The sequence below is a fragment of the Rutilus rutilus genome (genome assembly GCF_951802725.1).
Source record: "Rutilus rutilus genome assembly, chromosome: 7".
NCBI lineage: Eukaryota > Metazoa > Chordata > Actinopteri > Cypriniformes > Leuciscidae > Rutilus > Rutilus rutilus.
Window position 1 is genome coordinate 47,249,553 of NC_140221.1, and position 14,044 is coordinate 47,263,596.

Genomic DNA, 14,044 nt, shown 5'->3' on the forward strand with positions numbered 1-14,044 from the left:
AATACTGATTAATGCAAATTATCCGTTCTGGCACTACTCGACCTCAGTGCTGCATTTGACACTGTCGATCATAACATACTTCTTGACAGGCTGGAAAACTGGGTGGGGATTTCTGGGATAGTCCTAAAATGGTTCAGGTCATACTTAGATGGGAGAGGTTATTATGTGAGTATAGGAGATCATAAGTCTGAGTGGACATCCATGACATGCGGAGTCCCTCAAGGCTCAGTTCTTGCGCCACTCCTGTTCAACCTGTATATGCTCCCAATGAGCCAAATAATGAGAAAGAACCAAATTGCTTACCACAGCTATGCAGACGACACACAGCTCTACTTAGCCCTATCGCCTAACGACTACAGCCCCATTGACTCCCTGTGCCAATGCATTGATGAAGTCAACAGTTGGATGTGTCAAAACTTTCTTCAATTAAACAAAGACAAAACTGAAGTCATTGCGTTTGGAAACAAAGATGAAGTTCTCAAGGTGAACGCATACCTTCACTCTAGGGGTCAAACAACTAAACATCAAGTCAGGAATCTTGGTGTGACACTAGAGTCAGACCTTAGTTTCAGTGGTCATGTCAAAGCAATAACTAAATCAGCATACTATCATCTGAAAAAAAATTTTCAGAAGAATTAGATGCTTTGTTTCCAGACAAGACTTAGAGAAACTTGTTCATGCTTTCATCACCAGCAGGGTGGATTATTGTAATGGACTCCTCACTGGCCTTCCTAAAAAGACCATAAGACAGTTGCAGCTCATACAGAACGCTGCCGCCAGGATTCTGAGCAGAACCAGAACATATGAACACATCACACTAGTCCTCAGGTCTTTACACTGGCCCCCAGTTAGATTTAGGATTGATTTTAAAGTATTATTACTGGTATATAAATCATTCAATGGCCTAGGACCTCAATACATTGCAGATATGCTCAGTGAAATCAAACCCAACAGATCACTCAGATCATTAGGATCATACTGTATCAGCTAGAAATACCAAGGGTTCACTCTAAGCATGGCGAGTCTGCTTTCAGCTATTATGCTGTAACAGCTTCCAGAAGAGATCAGATGTGCTCCTACAGTAATAACATTCAAATCCAGACTCAAAACACTTCTGTTTAGCTATGCATTTACTGAATGAGCACTGTGCTGCTGTTCATCCCACTGTTTGTACTGTACTGTATTTTGTTTTATTTTTCTAAACTGTTTTAATTATTCCTTTTATTTTATTATTATTATTATTATTATTATTTATTTTTTGTTCTATGTAAAGCACTTTGAATTGCCATAGTGTATGAAATGTCCTATATAAATAAACTTGCCTTGCCTTGCCTTCATCAGCTAAAACACCATTTATAAATATCCAGGCAGATAAACAGAGTATATTACCTCACTGCAGGCTATCTCAAGTTTCTTCAAGCTTTGTAGAACATCTTTTCTCCTTCTGGCGACAAACTCCTCCTCGTACTTATTCAGAGAGTGTTCGATTCTCACCGAACCACTGCAGCGACAGACAGTGTGTAATTGTGGCAACTTCTGAAATGGGTCATCCCATTGATATTACCAGAGCATTGAGCAGTTGAAGTAAATAAAAAAACTCGGCTCATAACATGGACACCGTTATTGCTTGGACGGAGCAAGAACAATGTAAGTGTCTTGAAAACATTAACACAGTTCAACTGAAAGGTAAAGCTCGCCCTCTTTAACAATACAGTTAAACTAAATGTACAAAGCAAACTTTGTCCAAAGCTGAAAAACCCTCAACAACAGTGAAATAAGATCGCATGATTTGTCTGTCAACCAGATGCATGTAAAAGCAATAGTAGGCTCCCAGCACATTTTCAGTTGAACGAAAAAAAAGAGCATTTAATTTAACGTTAACCATACCCCACTTCATTTTTTTTTTTTTTTTTTTGCCACTTTTTTATTAATACTACATCTCTCTTTTTTATCGGACCTTTCACCTAACCTTCTTTGCTTTCAAATATGAAATTATTCAAATAAAAACATTCAAATGATCTTACCTGGACTTACTTTTAAAGATTAGTAATAAAAAAAATTCTCTTGACAACAGGGAAAGCTAGTATGTTTGCTTAGCATTCCGTCAAAAACTACAATTTATGAGTTTAATATCATGTTTTGCTTCGAAATCAAAATTACTTGAAATTACTTCCGTGGTTTCATGTGTGAGAATATATTATTTTATTAAATTCTATAATACAGGTTATGTTGATTAGCATTGCATTAATGGGTTAGTTCACCCAAAAATGAAAATTAGCCCATGATTTACTCACACATAATTAAATGTCCTGGCTCCTCCAAGTTGAATGACTCGAAAATAAATGTAAACCCAAAAAAGTGCATCCATTCATAATAAAAAAATTAATACTCCACATTGCTCCAGTGGGTTAATAAAGGCCTTTGGAAGTGAAACCATGGGTTTTTGAAAAATACCCATATTTATAACTTTATAATCTAAAATAACTAGCTTCTGCCAGACGATCGTACGCATACTAAGCAAATTGATTATTATTGATTATAAGAGTAACCTGTGACACATGTATGATGTAGAATGTAGGAGTATCGTAAGCTTAGACGCCTCTCATGGTTTAAACAAATAGGGCTGTGCAACAAACTGAAGCTCCCCTTCTATAATATATATAGGTTGTGCGTCGAGTCAGGGGTTAGTCTTCCACCATAAATCAATGCGTATGGTCGGTCGTCTGGCTGAAGCTAGTTATTTTAGATTATAAAGTTATAAATATGGGTATTTTCCATACACAAAGACATGGCTTCACTTCAGAAGGCCTTTATTAACCCCCTGGAGTAAAAGTGGAGCACTTTTATCATGGATGGGTGCACTTTTTTGTGCTTCAAATTTTCTCTAGCCATTTAATGCCATTATAAAGCTTGGAAGAGCCAGGACATTTTTTAATATAACTCTGATTGTATTCACCTGAAAGAAGAATGTCATATGGGATAATTTTCCTTTTTTGGTGAACTATCCCTTTAAAGACATACATCATTCTTACAAAAATAATTAAGATATCGCTATCATGTGTTTGTCTTCATGTTTCTTCAGTCAAATGTCTCTATTTGCATGTTATTATATCCATATTGGCATTTCCTGAAACATCATAAGTGAATCATTCTATGAATCTCACTTGTGGACTTTCTGCGCGAGGTATGAATCAGTGTGTACTGGGCTTCCAGAATTGACATGAGAGTGTTTAGCGCTCCATATCGCTATCATCTCCCCATTTTGTGTAAAAATAGAAAAATAATACTTAAGCACTTTGTAACGTAGTTTGAGTAGTTTTTAAGCAAACTACTTATTTACTCTTACTTGAGTCATATTATTTTTCAGTACTTCTACTTGTACTCAAGTAAATTATTACTTAAGTAGCAATACTTTTACTTAAGTACAATTATTTATTACTCTTTCCACCACTGAAAACTAATAGCGAACATCTTTTGAAAATCTTTACAGTTATTTTGATAAAAATTAGTCATACCTCAAATGTCCATTATTATGCCACAGTTTTTTTTAAATGCAAGTTGGTAACTTTAAACTAAAAACTAACTTTAAAACATATACTCACTGTTCTTGTATAGTCTTGTAAAATCCTGATGCTTCACCAATATCAGCAGATCAGCAGCCGTCGACTCTCAGATCAGACAGAAGAGGCTCTTTTATAGGGCTCTGAAGGTCTAGATATCATCGTGGGAGGTGGAGGTGATAAACATGAGCTCCAGAGAAGGGCATAGAAGTGCATATATGCATAGAAGTGTAAAAGCTAATATGTGTTTGAACTATATGGAGCAGATTGTTTTCAAACCACAAACCCAATGATTCAGAAACATATAAAATTAAATTAAACCTTAATACTTAAGCAAAAAGCCCTTCATATATACAGTGGGTACGGAAAGTATTCAGACCCCCTTACATTTTTCACTCTTTGTTATATTGCAGCCATTTGCTCAAATCATTTAAGTTCATTTTTTTTCCTCATTATTGTACACACAGCACCCCACATTGACAGAAAAACACAGAATTGTAGACATTTTTGCACATTTATTAAAAAAGAAAAACTGAAATGTCCTAAGTATTCAGACCCTTTGCTGTGACACTCATATATTTAACTCAGGTGCTGTCCATTTCTTCTGATCATCCTTGAGATGGTTCTACACCTTCATTTGAGTCCAGCTGTGTTTGATTATACTGATTGGACTTGATTAGGAAAGCCACACACCTGTCTATATAAGACCTTACAGCTCACAGTGCATGTCAGAGCAAATGAGAATCATGAGGTCAAAGGAACTGCCTGAAGAGCTCAGAGACAGAATTGTGGCAAGGCACAGATCTGGCCAAGGTTACAAAAAAATTTCTGCTGCACTTTAATGTTCCTAAGAGCACAGTGGCCTCCATAATCCTCCAGTTATTGTCGTCTGTTTCCTGTTCCATGTTCCTGTCCTGAGTTCCGTGTTCTGTTGTTTGTATAAAACAATAGGGCAATTCCGCGCAAAACTGTCACATCCATAACGCCAACTAAATACCATGGCATTGTGTTGGCGTTATGGATGTGACAGTTTTGCGTGGAATTGCCCAATATCAGAATATTTACTGAATTTAAGAACCACTGTGTATTTGTTTTACAGGTCTTTGGAAGAGAATTGTTATATGTATGGCTCAGTGGATCTGGGGCAGTAAATATGACTTTCTTTACAACATGAAAGGTGAGAACAGAAACTCATAGACAGATGCTAACTGGAAATTCATTGTGAATAATATAATAATGCTGTGATCCCTCAGATAAAGCAGTGCCCTTCGCTCTTGTGGAAAGTGAGACAAGAGACTATATAGATGGAGGACTGTTGCTGAACTCCCCCTATTTCTCAGTGCTGAGAGAAGAGAGAAACATCGACCTCATCATTTCACTGGATTTCAGTGACGGTGATCCTTTCACGGTATTATACGCACAGAGAATTCACTCATAGAAGTTAATTTAAAGAGATAAATCCCCTAGAAATCATCATTTACTCCCTCTCTAATGCTGTTCCAAACCCGAGAACACAACAGGAGACTTTTAAATAATCTTGCTGCTTTTTTTCATTCTTATTGACCACCAGAATTCACACTAACCTAAAATGTACAGGATTTAAACACATTAACAGATAATTACAAATATGTTTTTATTTTAGTTCCGTTTTACCAATTTCTCTGAGATTGTTCGTTTTCATTGTTATTCATTAGTTCCTAGCCTCTTCGTAGTTCTTTAAATCAAGTCAAGTCATCTTCATTGATATAGTGCTTTTAACAATGTAGATTGTTCCAAAGCGGCTTTACATTGATAATTGGAAATTATGGAAAACACTCTAGGATAAAGATATTGTCCAGCTAAAGTTTGACTGATTCACTTCCGTCGCAACGATCATTAGTTATTAACTTAGGGGGCGCTAACACGACACCGTTTTAACAGAAAACTCTTAAGTTCTTTCTTGTGCAAACTTCAAAAACGCGAACCAGTGAGAACGCTGACGGCGTGCACATGTGTATTATGAGTTCAGTATGTGCATTTGAATATATGTGTGCAGGCGTGTAGTCCTTCCCTACAAATCAACCCCCAACAAACTACTTGTCTGGCCTTAAAATTTATAATACAGAATTTTTATCGCTTCTGCGTAGCCAAGCAAACCGGAATTATCCCGACAATGCTTTATCTGTAGAGAGGTAAAGGGAGGGGAGGGAGGCCTTCACAGGGAAGAGCCTAGCTGACACTTCAGGACTGCGCTGTCGTCGCGTCCAGGCGCAGGTCCTTCATCAGATCTGGATCCGGCGGACTGCGGTAAAACTCGGGATAAACAAAGAGACTAATATTAGCGTAGACGCCATTCTTCTTATGATGTAACGAGTACATCAGGATTTATGGGAAGTGTTCCTGATTAACCTGATCTAATCTATGCAGCCTAATCATTGAATTAAAGAAGTCTATAATTTTTTATGTGTATTCTAGGTCAAAGAGATGTGTCTTTAATCTGGCTTTGAACTGACAGAGTGTGTCTGCTTCCCGGACAATGGTAGGAAGACTGTTCCAAAGTTTTGGTGCTAAATAGGAAAAGGATCTACCACCAGCAGTCGATTTTGATATTCTAGGTATTATCAGCTGGCCGGAATTTTGAGATCGCAATAGACGTGAAGGACTATAATGCATTAAAGGAGAACTCCGGTCAATTTTAACATTGAGCTCATTTTTTTGTACATTTGGAGTGCTGTCAATACAGAGAACAACGACAAAAATCGGTGTTGCCTACACCGAGTTATTCTATTTTTAAAATTTGCACCCTATTGACTTCAATGGGGCAAGTAGTAAGCCTGCTTTTTAGCCTCTTAACATCCTTTAAGTGTCATTACAAGTGCACAGAAAATGTGAGTGATTCCTTCCGAGTGAACACGAGTGGATCTGACTGCAGTAGATGTTAGAGATATTAATAAAAATGAAGTTAATTCAGCCAGCGCTCATACCTTTGTTTACATCCTGTTTTCGGTGGAAGGCCATAGTAATCGATTGTCGAGTTCACGCGCGTGATCATAGGTAACTAAGCAACAGTGGAGACTCAGACTGTCAGCCCAGCCGATGACGGTGCTGTGTGGTGTTCTGAGAATATCAGATCTGATGGATAGTTCATCCGAATCAGATGTTGAACACACAGAGGATTTTTTTGAACTCGACAAATGATTACTATGGCCTTCCACCGAAAACAGGATGTAAACAAAGGTATGAGCGCTGGCTGAATTAACTTCATTTTTATTAATATCTCTAACATCTACTGCAGTCAGATCCACCCGTGTTCACTCGGAAGGAATCACTCACATTTTCTGTGCACTTGTAATGACACTTAAAGGATGTTAAGAGGCTAAAAAGCAGGCTTACTACTTGCCCCATTGAAGTCAATAGGGTGCAAATTTTAAAAATAGAATAACTCGGTGTAGGCAACACCGATTTTTGTCGTTGTTCTCTGTATTGACAGCACTCCAAATGTACAAAAAAATGAGCTCAATGTTAAAATTGACCGGAGTTCTCCTTTAAGAGCTCGCTTAAATTCTGCGGAGCTAAACCATTTAGTGCTTTGTAAGTAATCAGCAATATTTTAAAATTTATACAATGTTTAATAGGGAGCCAATGCAGTGTTGACAGAACCGGGCTAATATGGTCACACTTCCTGGTTCTGGTAAGAACTCGAGCTGCTGCGTTTTGGACCAGCTGTAGTTTGTTTGTTAAGCGTGCAGGGCAACCACCCAGTAGAGCATTACAATAATCTAGCCTTGATGTCATGAACGCATGGACTAATTGTTCTGCATTTGTGTCCCAAACGGCTCTGAGGGGTTAATAAAGGCCTTCTGAAGTGAAACGTTGTATTTTTGTATGAAAAATATCCATATTTAAAACTTTGTCGTCTAAAATAACTAGCTTTCGGCAGACGGCCGTACTTTGACTTACGCCACAAGAGTAACACTTGACGATGTATGACGTATGATGTAGTAGTAGCGTAAGCTTCGACGCCTCTCGCGGTTTAAACAAACTGGGCTGGGCAACTGCGTTCGTCATTACGTTGTGCGTCAAGTTCAAGGGTTACTCTTTTGATATTTTTCTTACACCAAAGCAGCGCTTCACGTCAGAAGGCCTTTATTAACCCCTCAGAGCCGTTTGAGACACTTTTATGATGGAAAGATGCACTTGTATTGTATGGAAAAATAGTGCCCATTCACTCCTCATTATAAAGCTTGGAAGAGCCAGGACATTTCACGCCGATTGTATTCGTCTGAAAGAAGGATGTCATATACACCTAGGCTGGCTTAAGGGTGAGTAAATCAGGGGAAAATGTTAATTTTGGGGTGAATTATCACTTTAAGACTTATTCTAGTATTTTCCTGTTCGTACGATACACAACAACCAAGACACCTGACAACATTTTAAACAGTTAAACAGATAAAATAAAACCATATAAAAATATGGTGCATGGGTGTTCATGTAACCATATTATGATGCCTAAAGAGTGCCATCTATTAGCATTCCCATTTATCTCAGAGGGGGGTTTCTCATCCTGACAATTTCAGACAACATTTCTTAAATTTAAACAGTCTAACCTTTTTAATTAAACAATAATGAGCTGTTTTTCCACTGCAGACAGTGAAGAAAGCTGCTGAGACGTGCAGAAAACTAAACATCCCTTTCCCTGAGGTCAACATTTCTAAAAAAGACATAAAGAAACCGAAGGACTTCTATGTGTTCAACGGACAAAATGTTCCAACCGTGATACACATCCCTCTCTTTAATGTGGTCAACTGTGGAGGCAAGTTATGATCTTACAATGTCCTGAATAAAACAATGCAATGTTCTGATTTAAGTGTGTTAATGTTTCTTCAGATGATTTTGAGGAATGCAAGGAAAAATATCACACTTTTCAAGGTCCTTACAGTGCTGAGATGATCACTAAACTGATAGAGGTCGCTGGAAAAAACATCACAAACAACAGAGTGAAACTTCTGGATCTGATCCGTCTGGCTATACAGCAAAATGATACACTAAATAATGAATGGAGTCCATGGAGGAGTGGCCGGTGGAAGTGCCCATGGAGGAGTGACCGGTGGAAGAGCCCATGGAGGAGTGGCCGGTGGAAGTGCCCATGGAGGAGTGACCAGTGGAAGAGCCCATGGAGGAGTGTCCAGTTGAAGAGCCCATGGAGCATGGAGAAGTGGCCGGTGGAAGCGCCCATGGAGGAGTGACCAGTGGAAGAGCCCATGGAGGAGTGGCCGGTGGAAGCGCCCATGGAGGAGTGTCCAGTTGAAGAGCCCATGGAGCATGGAGAAGTGGCCGGTGGAAGAGCCCATGGAGGAGTGGCCGGTGGAAGCGCCCATGGAGGAGTGACCAGTGGAAGAGCCCATGGAGGAGTGGCCGGTGGAAGAGCCCATGGAGCATGGAGAAGTGGCCGGTGGAAGCGCCCATGGAGGAGTGTCCAGTTGAAGAGCCCATGGAGCATGGAGAAGTGGCCGGTGGAAGCGCCCATGGAGGAGTGACCGGTGGAAGTGCCCATGGAGGAGTGGCCGGTGGAAGAGCCCATGGAGGAGTGGCCGGTGGAAGAGCCCATGGAGGAGTGGCCGGTGGAAGAGCCCATGGAGGAGTGGCCGGTGGAAGAGCCCATGGAGGAGTGACTGGTGGAAGAGCCCATGGAGGAGTGGCCGGTGGAAGAGCCCATGGAGGAGTGACCGGTGGAAGCACCCATGGAGGAGTGACCGGTGGAAGCGCCCATGGAGGAGTGGCCGGTGGAAGAGCCCATGGAGGAGTGGAAGTGGAAGTGGAAAGGACCCCAGTGAAATCTGAGGGATGGAGGAGCCCAACGGAGCCATAGTGGTGGAGGGCTGGAGCGCAGCAAATAGCCCGGAAGTCCATGGCGATGGTGTGGGGACGACTGACCCAGGTAGAACCAGTGGGATGAGGGAGCTGGGTGGAGCTGAGAGGGCAACAGTAACGGGCAGAGCCGAGGAGGCGAGGAGCCAGTGCGAAGCCGATTGGTCGACGGTCCGAGGTGGAGCTGAGGGCTCAGAGTGATGAGGCAGAGCCAGGGAATCTCCATGCCATGGCAGAGTTGGTGACTCAAAGTCCCAAGGTGAATCCAGGTTGTATGGCAGAGTAGAGCCCTGCATTTCAGCCCGAGCCCGACGGGCCCCGACTTATTTACGCCCCTAGGGCCGGGCTTCGGGCCAATTTTTACGTCATAGGTCACATGCGGGCCGGGCCTCTGGCTTTTTTTCGGTTATCCTTCTTTTTATATTTTTAGACATTAATAAAAAAAAAAGAAGTTGACGTCGACGATAGAAAAACAAACATAGAAAGACATTTCATAACCTCATAACTTTCATAATCTTACACTGACATATAACTGACATGAAAGTCTCACGCACGCACGCACGCACGCACGCACACAGAAGGTTTCCCATCAGCGCGACCCACGATTCACCTCATGTGCAAATAATGGAGAATATTAAGAGAAAAATCGCAGATGGCCAACTTAAAACGCAGCGGGAAGAGTGATAGAAGAGAGGAGGACTGGGTTAAAATCTCCTGTGGATGCTATTCTTTTTTTACGATGCGCTCTAAGAGACTGTTCCAACTTTTCGTTTGATTGGGCTTTATTTTCGTTTAACTGTTGGATACTGATATTTTTCGTTTGATTGGACTTTATTTTCGTTTAACTGTTGGAAACTACTGGAAAAAAGAATGGCCATGTTCTGTGGTGCATTTTTGAGGTAAGATAACCGGCAAGTTGGTTTTTAATTAATTTAATTGAATTTGTTTAGATTGTAGGCTGTTGCTCATTTCGTTTGCGAGCGCTGTTGCGAGCAGCCTGAGCAATACTGAGGTATTTCAAAAATGATGTTTTACTCACTGTGGTTTATTAAACTTACTGTCTGTGTGATATGCTTGAAGTGTTTTAGGCTATATCTATGGATTTTATTGTAGCCAAGTAAAGTATTAGCGTTGATTTGAGAGGCTAAACTGATCACATGTTTTACTCGCTGTCGGCTCGGCTGCTTGGTCGTCATCTAAAAAAAAAAAATGCTCCAAACATTTGTCTAAATTAACTTAATAAAGAAATGAAAAGAAACATAACTAACAAAACTGACCTATATTAATGGCTGCAAATTGGAATGCCAATGGCTACACATGGCTGCCGCTGTGTAATGAAAAAAAAAAAAAAAAAAAAAAAACGGGCTCGGGTCGGACTCGGGCTGATAATTCTGATGAGCTGTCGGACACGGGTCGGGCTAGGGCCTGAGCGTCTCGGGCCAGGGCCGGGCTCGGGCCTAGATTTGAGGCCCGTGCAGGGCTCTATGGCAGAGACATTGGATGATCCGAGGGACTGAGGGAAACCAGCAGGTCTCCTGGTCTGCAGTGGGCTGTGGCTACATCTCCACAGTGGCCGTGGACGCTGGGTCTGGCTCTGGGGGGGGTGATGGATGGTAAGTGGGGCTGGTTGTTGGCGGCAGGATCCTCTTCTACCTCACCCCCTGTAAAAAAAGATCCTTCCACCCATTAAACTCATAGAAGAGTAGGCAAAAGTACCTGGATGACCTACTACTTCTGGCAAGATTCTGAAGTATGCCTGCGATGGACACTTTACTATCACATGAGGCCACGGGAGAGGATTTGTGAATGGCAGTGAAGCGACGCAACTGGTAGGTCACATGATAATGACAACATGGCGAATGTAGTATTCATACTATATAGAACGTTTTAGCTGTCGTGTATGAGGTTCCATTTGAGCCAAAAATTAGTCGACTGCTTTGTGCTTCGTACTATACATTTGTCCTTGTCTACAGTCATTGCCTCGTTGTTCAGATAAATTTTAGATAAAGTTTTTTCTTTTTTTGAGGGAAACGATTTTTCCACATCAAGGTGTCGAGATAATGGAGGAATCTGTATTCAGCTAATGTAGGATCATGCTCCTTGTAAATGGGTTGATCCCCCTCCCCAGGTTACTTGAAGGTCAGAGCGGGAATGTTATGGTTGTATTGTGGTTAGCAAACCTCTGCTGTCACTCCACCTCATTAGTCTGGTTATTCTTGGAAACCGGGGGATTCTTGTCTCGTATGTTCCCTTCGGTACGCTGCTCCCTTAGGCTTGTGTTCATGTTTGGTTATATGTAGAGTTGCTGGTTCGGCTGCTAGATGTAGTGCTAAAGACTTGGCTGAGGCTTATCTATAATCTCCCCGGGTAGCTCTGCTCTCATGGACTCTTTAATGCAAGAGTCCAGAGTCAGAAACGGTTGAGCATGGAGGCTTCAGGATTTTTTCCTAGCGCATATAACACTGAGCTTCTAGGGAGCAAGGCTGTGGTGTCACAGGATGCATCTAAATTAGTTGCTGATGCATTTACTTTTCTGTGACCTTCTTCACCGCTGCAAGTGGAGCCACTGGCACACATATTCACACACACAGTCACACACACATACACTTTTCTCACCTGTTGATGCTGCTATTGGAGAAGCGGGTGCACACGCAATCCCGATAGCACTTAGTCATTCATCCACATTCCATACTTCCCCTCTGTTATTCCTTCCGGACTTATCACTCATTCTCATTATTTGTTTGTTTTATGTATTAATATTAATGGATATTGGAGATATGGTAAAATGGTGTCAACAATAAAGAAACAGGAAAGTCTTCTCTACTAAAACATGTGGTGTCGTTTAGACGGTATGTCTACTGTATATGATTCTAAAAGATAATGTTGAAGAATTGAAATGTTGAAGACTTAACTTTAAATTTTCATCATGAAGATTTTAATGTGATTTTCGCCACAACTAACACAATATGTACTGGTTGCTGCAAGAGCCATTAATTTTTGGCTCACGCTTGGATCTGTCCAATGACCTGGGTTACTCTGTGACTGAAGAGAATCTTATCAACTCTGGAACTTTAACTATTGGACATGCACAACGGATAGCAGGAGCGGATTTTAAAGATGTGAATTCAGTGACTGGACAGATGGGGGTGAGGTCTACTCCTTTGGTTGCCAGAGAGTAGAAATGGAGGTCAGCCCTTTCTGAAAATGAGTTGAAATTGTTAACCCTTGTGTGGTGTTCATATTTTTGTTATTCAGCCAGTGTTCGTGGGTCTGGTGGACCCGCTGCATTTTTGGGTTTTTAATTCAACATAATCAAACAATTTATGTTAAAATACTCAACAGATGTTTACTTCATCCCAATTACAAGCAATATAAACAGCCTTTATGGTTAATATTTCCTCTTTAGCTTTGTTAGATCACATTTAAGAATCGCAGCCTTGTGCAGGAACGGCAGGGGTAGAAACAAAACTCACTTTTGCACTCACACTTACAATCTCTCTCTCACACACACACGCAACACACACTCACACACACACACACACACACACACACACACACAATAACAGCAAGCCCTGACAGGAGGAGGACAGAGTAAAGGTAAACAGGACCTAAACATTTCCACACTTTTATTAGCATCCTGTGTGTAATATAAATGTGTAGGGGGGGTGTACAGTGTGTGGTCATTGAAAATGTGTTTTGATATATGTTCTTCACAGAAAATGACCCAAGGCCAATGAGTCTGAGGTTGAAAAAATAATGAATCGTATCATTTTTCTTTTGATAAAAGATGAAAACGGGTCCAACAGACCCGAACACCATACAAGGGTTAACAGATTATTTTTGGGGGTTTATTAACCCGGATTGTAATGATCCATTTCCCAATTTGTATCTAACTCCCTTGATGGGCGATTGTGAGAGCACTTTTTTAAAAGTCAAAGATTTGATTGTAGTAGGCATTGATTGTGCATCTGGAAAGGTGTTATAGGATTTGTGTCAAAGTGTTTAATAAGAAGGCTTTGGATAAAAGAATTGACACGCCATGGCGTAATGTACTTCAATTAGAAGAGGATGAAAAGCCTGAATGGAGAGTGTTGTATAAGTCACCATTGCCCAAGAGAATTGGGGACTTGCAATGGAGATTGTTATATGGGGCTATTGCTGTGAACGCATTTGTTTCGGTAATTAATCCTGACGTTGATCAGAATTGTCCTTACTGTTTACAAAGGGAAACTGTATTTCATGTATTCATGCAGTGTTCAAGGTTGAAACATTTATTTATTGTTTTAAACAACATTTTTAAATGTTTTAATGAGTGTTTTTCAATGAAGATGTTTATTTGTGGTTTCAAATATTCCCAGAGCTGCAAGAATCAATGTCAGGTGTTTAATTTTATTTTAGGCCAGGCAAAGATGGTGATTTATATTACAAGAAAGGAGAAAGTTGATCAAGGTGTATGTAATAGTTTAGAAGCTGTGTTTGGTAATTCTGTGATATCTAGAATCCTAATAGATTTTAATTATTATAAAGCAATGGACGACTTTATGAAGTTTGAAATAATTTGGTGTTGTAAGGGGATATATAATTGCGAAATTGGTAATGATGAATTATTCTTTCTTATTTAAAACAAAGTTTTTTTT